This window comes from Tupaia chinensis, unplaced genomic scaffold (assembly GCF_000334495.1).
Source record: "Tupaia chinensis unplaced genomic scaffold, TupChi_1.0 Scaffold000291_1, whole genome shotgun sequence".
Classification (NCBI taxonomy): domain Eukaryota; kingdom Metazoa; phylum Chordata; class Mammalia; order Scandentia; family Tupaiidae; genus Tupaia; species Tupaia belangeri.
In genome coordinates this window covers 4,342,906-4,352,822 of record NW_006159776.1, presented here as the reverse complement: position 1 = coordinate 4,352,822, position 9,917 = coordinate 4,342,906, and the positions used below count along the sequence as shown (strand labels likewise).

The window sequence follows — 9,917 nt, the reverse complement described above, 5'->3', positions numbered from 1 at the left end:
ACGTGGAAGCACTCAGCAGACGTTTGGCTTCCTGGCATCTGAAACCCATCCTGATACTTGGAGAATTCCCTCAGGATGATTTCTGGAAAGGAAGCCATTCCCATCCATTACCCAAGTTGAAAGACCACTTGCTGATTTCCTCTCCCACTGGGAGTGAGGGAGTTGGCTTGACTCATCAGCCCTGGCATCTCACTGTACTACCTGGGGGTATGGGGGAGTATTCTGTTGAATCTGGCAGCAGCAAATATAGCTTGTATTCTGGAACAGCCACAAAAGCTGGGCAGTCGCAGTTTTCTTATCAGATCTTCCTGTGGTGGATTTTGACTGTGGTACAGCTGTGTGGCCCCTTTTTATTCATGCCATTCTCCTCATCTGGTTCTCTAAGCTTCCTAGCAATTCTGGGAGCAATCTCCCTCCTGATTACCACCAAAACTCCTTTTCTGCCTAAATCAGGTTCCTTACAGCTAGAACCCTGGCCAGCAGAGTTTACTGTTATCATTATTGTTGTTACTGCCCTCATCACCGTATGTTGCCATTATTGGATTACTTATCTACCTTCCCTCCTGGACTGTGAACCCACCCTGAATTTTCCCTGGCACAGTACTGGCTCTAAATAGTCTTGTCCAATGAGCATATGGACATCTACTAGTAGATGAGGAATGAATGAAGGAATGTGTAGATGAGTCAAATAATTGCTCAGTGCTTATGACAGTTGTTGTAAAATTTAAAAGTTGGAGTTGAGGTGGCCTGAATAATAACAGAGCAAAGGTCAGAAAAATGTACTATTCTTTCTGCTAGATATTTTAATATTAGAAGGTTTAAGTGACCCATTTTTTCAGGCTGAAAAAAAATTTACAAATAGTTATTGAGGATCCTAGATTGACACATGCCTTTCCTTATCCTGGTTGTAGCAGGTTCTCTCTAGTGGTAACCATAACCCGTTATATGAAGTTTTACCCTTTATGATGTATGTGAATACCCATCCCTCACAAAAATGCAGCTGTCTCAAATGTAGCTTGTTGACGATGACTCACTCAGGAAATAGCAGAGATAAAGCTCAAACTAGGTCTCCTAAGCTCCAGGTACCGTGCTCTTGCTATTTTACTTTCTCACCCAAGGAATAGTATATTGACAATAGGGGCTGTTTTTAGAGGGTGCTTTCTCCTAAGTAAGGAAATAGAATTTTTGTCATTGAAGGCACTAATTACATTATCTTGGACACTCTGTTGGCATCATATCAAGAAGGGTTGCACATGTCATAGTCCAGGAGCTATGCTTGATGTTTTGAAATGTAGATTGATCATTAGAAGAGCCCAGAAGATTGTAGTATATATGCTTTATAACATAATGAAACAAACCAAAATAATTTTTGAGGATAATACACTAAGAAGCATTGGCCAAGGATCCATATGGATTTTTTAGAACACTTCCCCAAGGAGATGTTCTTGAATGATTATTTTTCTCCCTCTCATATTAGTTCAGTGCCCCTAGTTTTAGTTCTGATATCAATACTACCCACATCTCTGTGTTCTTTGTAAGAAATGTGCAGATTCTCAGGTCAGCAAATGGTGTGGTGGTTAAGACACTGGACTCCCGTACAGTGAACTGTGGTTTAAGTCCCAGACATAGCAGTTTGAAAGTCACAGCAGCTGTGTGTGTGTGTGGGCCCAAAATCTCAAGAGAGGAATAGAGGAGAAGGAATTGAGGTATAGCCATCTGCCTGGAGGTGATTTCTCTCTTTCCTTCTTTCTATCTCTGTCTGTCCCTGTCTCTGGCGAGCGCATGAGTCCTATGGCAAAAACAAACAAACAAACAAAAAAACAAAAAACCCAAAAAGCAAACACCCCCCCCAAACTAAAAATAAATAAAATTTAAAAAAAATGCAGATTCTGAATCCTGTCATGCCTGACAGGAATGAACTTTAATCACAGTGGAGTGCAGAAACCTACAGACTGGAACTTTTTCATAATCATCTCCATTTTATTCCACAGCCGGTAACTAGAAGGAGATGTGAGTGGCTAGGGATTTCTTACAGAGGAATATCGAGGAAATTGCACTAATTTCTGCGATGTGCATGATTCCTTTTGAATAACATGCCACTTTACATTACTAGGAAGCATTTACCTTGGCCCTTGGATCATTCATTTTTGGCAGAAAAATTAAGACGAATGCATCCGACAGGCGTAGAATGTTTTGTTGAGGAAAATATAAACTAGTAAGGCAAATGTTACTTTTGCTTATTCACTTAGTCACCATTCAAAGATTCATTTGTATCTTCTTCATAGCACCTGTCAGTTCATGATGGTAGCATGTTGATGCAGACGCATCTGTTTGCTTGTTTATTATTTGTCCCCTTCATCTATTCTGTTTTACAAAGTACCTGCAGCACCTGGGGCCATCTCTGACTTCATAAAAATTGGTTGAATGAATGAGCTAATGACTTAAAGTAAATTATTGAATCATACTGGAATCTTGATACCTAAATTCAGCATGCCCATAGGAATATGTTGAAAGAAATACTAAAAGCAGACTAAGAAAATGACATGTGATTAAATGAGCAATATGAATTCTGCCTCTATTATCTTCTTTGTCAGAGCTATGTTTCCTTCTCTGTATACTGGGAATAAAGGTAGCTACCTGACAGGTTTTTGGGAGGATTAACGTTAATGCACACTCATATGGGTGGCATATAGTAGTAAGCTGCTCAATGAATATTAACATGAGATAATGATGGAGGTAAAGGAAGGTGTGAGGATGGTCAGTTCATGGGCTGAACAGTACGTTTTCATGGGAATTCTGCTTCCAGTCCTCAAGTCTTACATTTGTATGTTTCTTCACAGTTCACAGAGCTCTTACTTCATTGCTTTATTTCACCAAATGCTCACTCACCACAGTCTTGCCTTGTGATTGTAATTAGTCCTGTTTCATAGATGGGAGTCAGAGGTAGGTCTTTGATTAATTTATTTTTATTTTTTATTTTTATTTTTATTTTTTTGCTATAGGGCATGTATGCTTGCCAGAAAGACAGAGACAGCGAGACAGAAAGTGAGAAATCACCCCCTTCAGAGGGGATGGCCATGCCACAATCCCTCCTCCATTCTCCTCTCGGGATTTTGGGCATGCACGCACACGTGCCCGGCATGAGTTTAAGTCACCTGGTCTGGGACTCGGACTGTAGTCGACTACATGGGAATCCAGCGACATAGCCATTATGCCAACTGATGGTCCCGGGCTTTGATTAAAATGTGAAGTTTCCCAAAATGCCTTTAAATGAGCAGATCCTGAACTTCCTGAGCAAGCTTCTCATCTCGTCATCCCTGCTACTTGGCCAGGCTTGCAGCCACTTTTGTGTTGTTTGTGGAATTCAGACCAAGAGCTCCTTGAGAGCAGAGACCATCTCTATTGCTTTACTTTGCAAATTCCAGATGCTGTCTGGTTACTCATGTGTTTATTAGAAACAGGATCACATAAAATGTTGCATACCTGGTTTGTTTACCATAGATTTAAGCACATTTGCAGGCAGTTTCATTTCCCTCTGCCCCCACCTCATCTCTCATCTCCTACTACTGCCCTGGACTCTGTTGTGCCTCTGTGTCAGCCAGTGGACTTTGTGGGAAAGGAAGGCAGACAGAAGGTGCTTAAAGGGAGGATGGGGATGTCAGCTCCAAGGTACCCAGTCTCCTATCTCTCCCCTGCATCTCAGTTACAAAACACCAGATTTAAACCTTGCCTACTACAGGGAGCATCACCAAAAGGACAATCTGGTTAATTCATAGATTGAAAATACAAGAAGCAAGGGCAAGAGAAACTTCAGGTTGCAAAGTACCAAAGAGATCTGAAGGGACAGAACTCCTGCCCTCTTAGCCTGTGATATAATAGGTAATTGTTCTGCTATTCTCTCCAGCATGTGGGACTCATAGTTATTTCTTTCATTTCTGAATGTTTCTGGTGAACAGCAGCTCACTTAGGAAGGCAGATTAGAACTGGTTAAGAGCATGCATTGGAAAGCCAGAAAAACCTGTGTTCAAATTCTCAATCTCTAAGGTGACACATTTTCTTAATGTTTCTAGCTAAATGACCTTAGTCAACTTGTATAACTTCTGCAAATCTGTTTCCTTATCTCTACTGCACAGATAAAGCAATGCTTTTATCTGAGGTTTTAATGAATGTTAAACTGAATCCTGTTCTCAGGATGAGTGAAACCTAGCTTCACAGGAGCACAGTCTGTATGTGGTAGACTCCAACTAAGTGACAAGTATTCTTACCTCACAGGAATTTTACTCATCCTTTAAAAAAGTAGTTTTCATTGTCAAAATATTTTTTTTCCCCCGGGGGTGTGTGTGTGCACCATTCCTGGAAGTACTGTAATACCAGGTCGATGCGTGGAGTGGACGGAGCAAGCTCCTATTCCATCTCCTATTTCCAAAAATCCATTTAATATATTGTCCTTGGATAGAGGACGTATCAGATATTAAACTGATAAGAACAGATACTACACTTGATCTTAGCCAAAAGGCTGAGAAGCGATATTTTTTAAGCCATAAAGTTGCTTATATTTAAGCATAATCTGTAAGAGAGCAATAATGGTACTTTGTCTAAGGAAATTATTCTACAGAACAAAAAAGATAAAGGTCTGGCTCCATGGCTTGGTAGTTAAGAACGCTCTATCCCACATAGCCAACCATGTGGTTTGAAACCCAGCTCTGGTGGCTTAAGAAACACACTGGGTGAATGTGTACGCATAAATCTTGACAGGGTGAGTGGCTTAAGAAACACACTGGGTGAATGTGTATGCATAAATCTTGACAGGGTGGGGAAATGGAGGAGAAGGGATTGGGGCATTACTATGCCTCATAGGGGGTTGCTTTCTCCCTTTCCTTCTCTCTGTCTCTCTCAAACTTGTGTACCATCTGGCAAATTATAAAAAAATAATATATATACATATAGCATTAAGGAGGTTGTGGCACTACTGTTTATTTTGTTGTTTTTAGAGAAAGCTTTTTGCTATAGGGTGCGTACGCTTGCCAGAGAGAAACAGAGAGAGAGAGACTGAGAGACAGAAAGTGAGAAACTACCCCCCGGAGGGGACGGCCATGCTGCAATTCCTTCTTTGTTCTTTTCCCAGGATCTTAGGCATGTACACACATGTGCCCAGCATGAGGTTTAAGCTTCTAGTCTGGGACTTGAACCATGGCTGACCATGTGGGAGTCAGTGACGCAACCATTACACCATCAGCTGGTCCTTGCACTACTGTTTATGATAACATTTTTGGGGACAATTGGTGGCATGGAGTTAAGGCAGCTGGATTCTACATGGCCATCAGCGCAGTTTGAGTCTCAGAACTGTTGGCTAGAAACCACACCAGATGCATGTGCATGCATGCCCAAAATCCTGAGAAGAGAATAGAGAAGGGAATGTAGTGTGACCATTACTCCTTCCCCTGCCTGGGTGGTGACTGCTCACTCTCTCTCTCATCTCTCTCCCCCTCCTCTCTCGCTCCCCCTCTTCTCTCTTGCCCTCTTTCTCTTTAGCAAGCGCACATGCCCTATAGCAAAACTTAAAAAATATATATATGTATACACACACACACATATATACATATATATATACATATATATATGTATATATATATACAAACATTTTTGAATAAAGTCTAAGAAAGGCTTAAAAAGCTGTATTCTTTTAAAAAAGAATTATTTACTTAATATTACTATTTTAATTTGCTATAGGGCAAATGCATGTGTGTCAGGGGGTAGAAAGTGGGAAACTGAGAATCCAAGCTGTCAGGTTCGGGACTCATACTTTGGCCATGTGGGAGTCCAGTGCCTTAACCACCACACCACATGCTGGCCCCATAAATTCCTACTGTATTCTGAGTAGGAAAAAAAGGCTTTAAAAGCCTCATAACAAAGATACACAAATTATCTATTATGAAAGATATTATTTATCTTGTATAATTACAATAAAGTTCATGAAGCAAGACAGGTAAAACTTACGTTATATTTAACATGCTACATCCGAAATTGTAATTACATTAGGATTATAAAAGTATAAATACTTTCTATTTTCTTTTACTTGTGTATATTTTCTGTTAGTTGACTCTTTATATCCTTAGAAATGTAAAATTCAGAATAGTTTGAAAGTGGCACAATTAAAAATTAATTTTCTAAAAAAATTTCATGTATGTGGGCAAGAATTGGTGGGAAAAACAAAAATATCCAAAGGATATTTTTTAATGCTGATAAATGTCAGAGTGTATCCACATACACACAGACACACACATATGTATATATTTCATTTTATTTTTTTAAACATTTTTCTCTCATTTATTTAATGTAGAGTCCATAATTTTTTTTCTAAAGAAACTCTGTCTCTTGAATAAGTTGGTGGCCTCCAACTAGATCTTTACCCTTCACATCTTGAAGAACCATGCTATATTTCACACTCCATGGGACATTGTCTAAATCAGTGGGTCACTTTGGTACCTAGAAAAGGATTTACAAGTTGGCACAGCTATGAAGACAGAACAGTGCTTCTCTGATGTCTTGTGCTTTCTTTGATGAAGAGTAAAGAACTAGACAAAGAAAAGTAAGGACAAGCAAGTGAAATCTACCTTCACAGAAGATATGCCTTTAAGCACTGAGGCTTCTCACCTGCCTGAGCAAATTTTTAGAGGGCTGTTGACTAATGTGATAAGAGGACTTGGGACTACATTACGTAAGAAACCATTAGCTCAGTTGACTGGCTCAGTTGACTTGGGAGATAGGAGACTGGCTGCCTTTAAGTAATTTATTTTTTGTTTGTTTGTTTTTGAGAGGTTTCGTGAGCTCACCACACAGACAGAGAGAGACAGAGAGACAGAAAGTGAGAAATCACCCCCCCAGTGGGGGATGGCCACGCTGCAATCTCTTCTCCATTCTCTTCTTGGGATCTTAGGCACTTACACAGGCATGCATGCATGCACGCTGGAGTGAGTTTTAAGCCACCCAGAACTGGAACCGCGATGGACTACATGGGAGTCCAGCGACATAGCCATTATGCTAACTGCTGGTACACCATCAAGTAATTTTTTTTTTTTTTAAGAGAGGTTTTTGCTGCAGGGCGTGTGTGCTTCCAGAAAGACAGAGAGAGACAGAAAGGGAGAAATCACCCCCTGAGGGGGGATAGCCATGCCGCAATCCCTACTCCTTCATTCTTTTCTTGGGCTCTTGGGCATTCATGCACACGCGCCCTGTGTGTTTAAGCTGCCCAGTCTGGGACTCAAACAGCGGTCTACTATGTGGGAGTCCAGCGACGTAACCATTATGCCATCTGCTGGTCCCTCATACAACTTTTTATACAACTCAGGAGGTGGCAGGCTCAACATTCTTAGAGGTATTGCCAGCACAAGCTAAAACTGTCGTGGGGATATAGCCTTGGCTGGTCATTCAAGTGCCTTCCACTTCTGAGATTCTGTGACGCTTTAGTTCTTTTTCCAGTTGGTGACAGAAAGTCTCAGGAATCCACCCTCCCATTCTTTCTTGTCACCTAACCTAGGGCACTGAGAGGAATAACTCCCTGTCACCATGTCTCACAATTGGCGTTTTTATCATAGGTTCCTGAGGCAGGTTAGGTGAACTAATCTTAATTTACTATGGTGAAAAATGAAGATTAGCAAAGAAGATTATCAAGAGATTAAATTTCCCTAAGGACAAATATAATTTGGCTTCAATTTAGGTGAATCATTTCAGGAGGGGAAAAAGATGTAACAAATGACAAAAATATTCTGACTCAGAGTAATATTTATTTTACAAATTCATTCATTCATGAAATATTTATTGAGAACATATAAACATCTCTAACATATAATGAAATGCATATATGATGCCATGTAATGTACAAAAATAACTTAAGCAAAATTCCTTTTTCCCGCAAATCATCCTAATCTTTTTTTTTGGGGGGAGGGTTCGCTATAGGGCGTGTGTGCTCGCTAGAAAGACAGAGAAAGACAGAGAGACAGAAAGCGAGAAATCACCCCACAGGGAGGATGGTCACGCCGCAATCCCTTCTCCTCCATTCTCCTCTCGGGATCTTGGGCACGCACGCACATGCACCCGGCGTGAGTTTTAAGCCACCGGGTCTGGGACGCGAACCACGGTCAACTACGTGGGAGTCCAGCGACATAGCCATTACACTAACTGCTGGTTCCCTCATCCTGACTAATCTTAATTATTTTAAGTTTCCTTCTATTCCTACCTTTTCCATCTCTTACCCTCAACTCGTAGCCCATTTAGTGTTTTAAGCTGAGCTATATTTTTAGATGGATTTTGTTTATTAATCAGGAAAGGAAATGAATGATGATAATTTTGGTTTTCATCGTATAAATAGTGGATATAATGATTTTTCCACCTTTTCGAATTATTCCAGCTTATGCCCATAACTCACAAGTAAGAGGGCCTTGAGCATTTGTACAGAACAATGAGAGTTGTTCATGCTAGCAACTACAACGAGATTCCTTTTTCTAGTGGAGGGTCTTCAAGATAGTTGAGGCCGGGAGTTACTCTTTCTTTATAAAGGCAGGGAGATCTTTATAGGGCTCCATGCTAGAGAACTGGCTTCCCTACCATTTAGAGATTTGAATATTTAAGGACAAGTAGGAAAGAATAGAGAGCATGACTGAGCTTGAGTAATGGATTGTGAATGCAAACAGGATGGGGGATTGAGAGCAGCCTTTGGCAGTGGCTTACCTAGGACAGGGGTGGTGGTGCTGGGAGGAGTCAACCTCAGGAGCCTATGATAATGAGGTGCATTGTCTGTAGAGAATTTAAAAACATTGATAAAACTGACTAAAAGTCAGTCTACTTTTTATTATCACCATGCACTAGTAATTCTCAACCACGACAGTGATAAAGTACTCCTTGAGAGAATCTTTTGTTATCCAAAGTTTTAGAAAGTTACTAGGGTAATTGTTAATAATATACATAATAATCATCATGTTAACACACATTTTTTTGTATCATAGACTTTAATTTTTTCATTTATGAGAAAGAGAGGGAGAGAGAGAAAGACAGAAATGGGTATTTTACCAGGGTCTCACTGTGCTACATCCTTCTTCCCTAATCTTGCAATCAGCTAGGATTATAGGTACATATAACATACCTAGCATATTCAGATTGGCCTGATACTCCCATATGGCTTCCAGCCTTCCAGCACTGTGGCTGGACCTGTATCTTATCCTTTAGTGAACATTATCTTCTACACGGAGGTTAATTCAGAGAACTCCTGAATTCATAGTTCATGCTCCATACACAAAGACTCACCTACAGGTCTTGGTTTTGAGAGTAAATCCAAAATGGTTTGTAATCTTCGCTCTTTATTTTGGATGTGCCGTTTGTCTCCAACATCTCTAGCTCTGCCTGTTTCCCACGTTTGAACAGAAGATCTGAAATAAATGATAGCACAGTGATTGTGAAGGTAAAGAAACAGAATTTAAGATATTAATTTGTCATGTGACTACATGGAGGTTTTTATTGTACTTGAATTTATTTGTTCATTTATCTATTTATTCCATGAGAGAGAGAAAGAGAAAGAGACATTATGAAAGACAGCCCCAGGGGCCAGCAGATGGCGGAATGTTTACGTTGCTGGACTCCCACGTAGTCAACTACAGAGTCCCAGGCCTGGTGGCCTAAAACTCACACTGGGTGCATGTATGTGTATGTCCAAAATTCTGGGAGGAGAATGGAGGAGAAGCGATTGCGGCATGGCCATCCCTCTGGGGAGTGATTTCTTGCTTTCTGTCTCTCTGTCTCTTTGGTGAGCACACGTGCCCTATAGCAAAAATATCTCTAAAAAGAAAGAAAAACAGTTCCAATAGGATTTTCATGCCAGAATCCACTACCCCCCCCCCCCCCCCCCCCCACCCCCACACAAAGGG

General features: G+C 40.6%; 1 non-coding gene across 1 annotated transcript; it reads right to left on the bottom strand.

Moving 5' to 3' along the window:
• Positions 1–4,337: 4,337 nt before the first annotated feature.
• LOC114008139 (U2 spliceosomal RNA) lies at positions 4,338–4,528 on the bottom strand. The gene has a single exon (XR_003549703.1). It is a non-coding gene; the product is annotated as a U2 spliceosomal RNA (small nuclear RNA).
• Between the last annotated feature and the right edge of the window lie 5,389 nt (positions 4,529–9,917).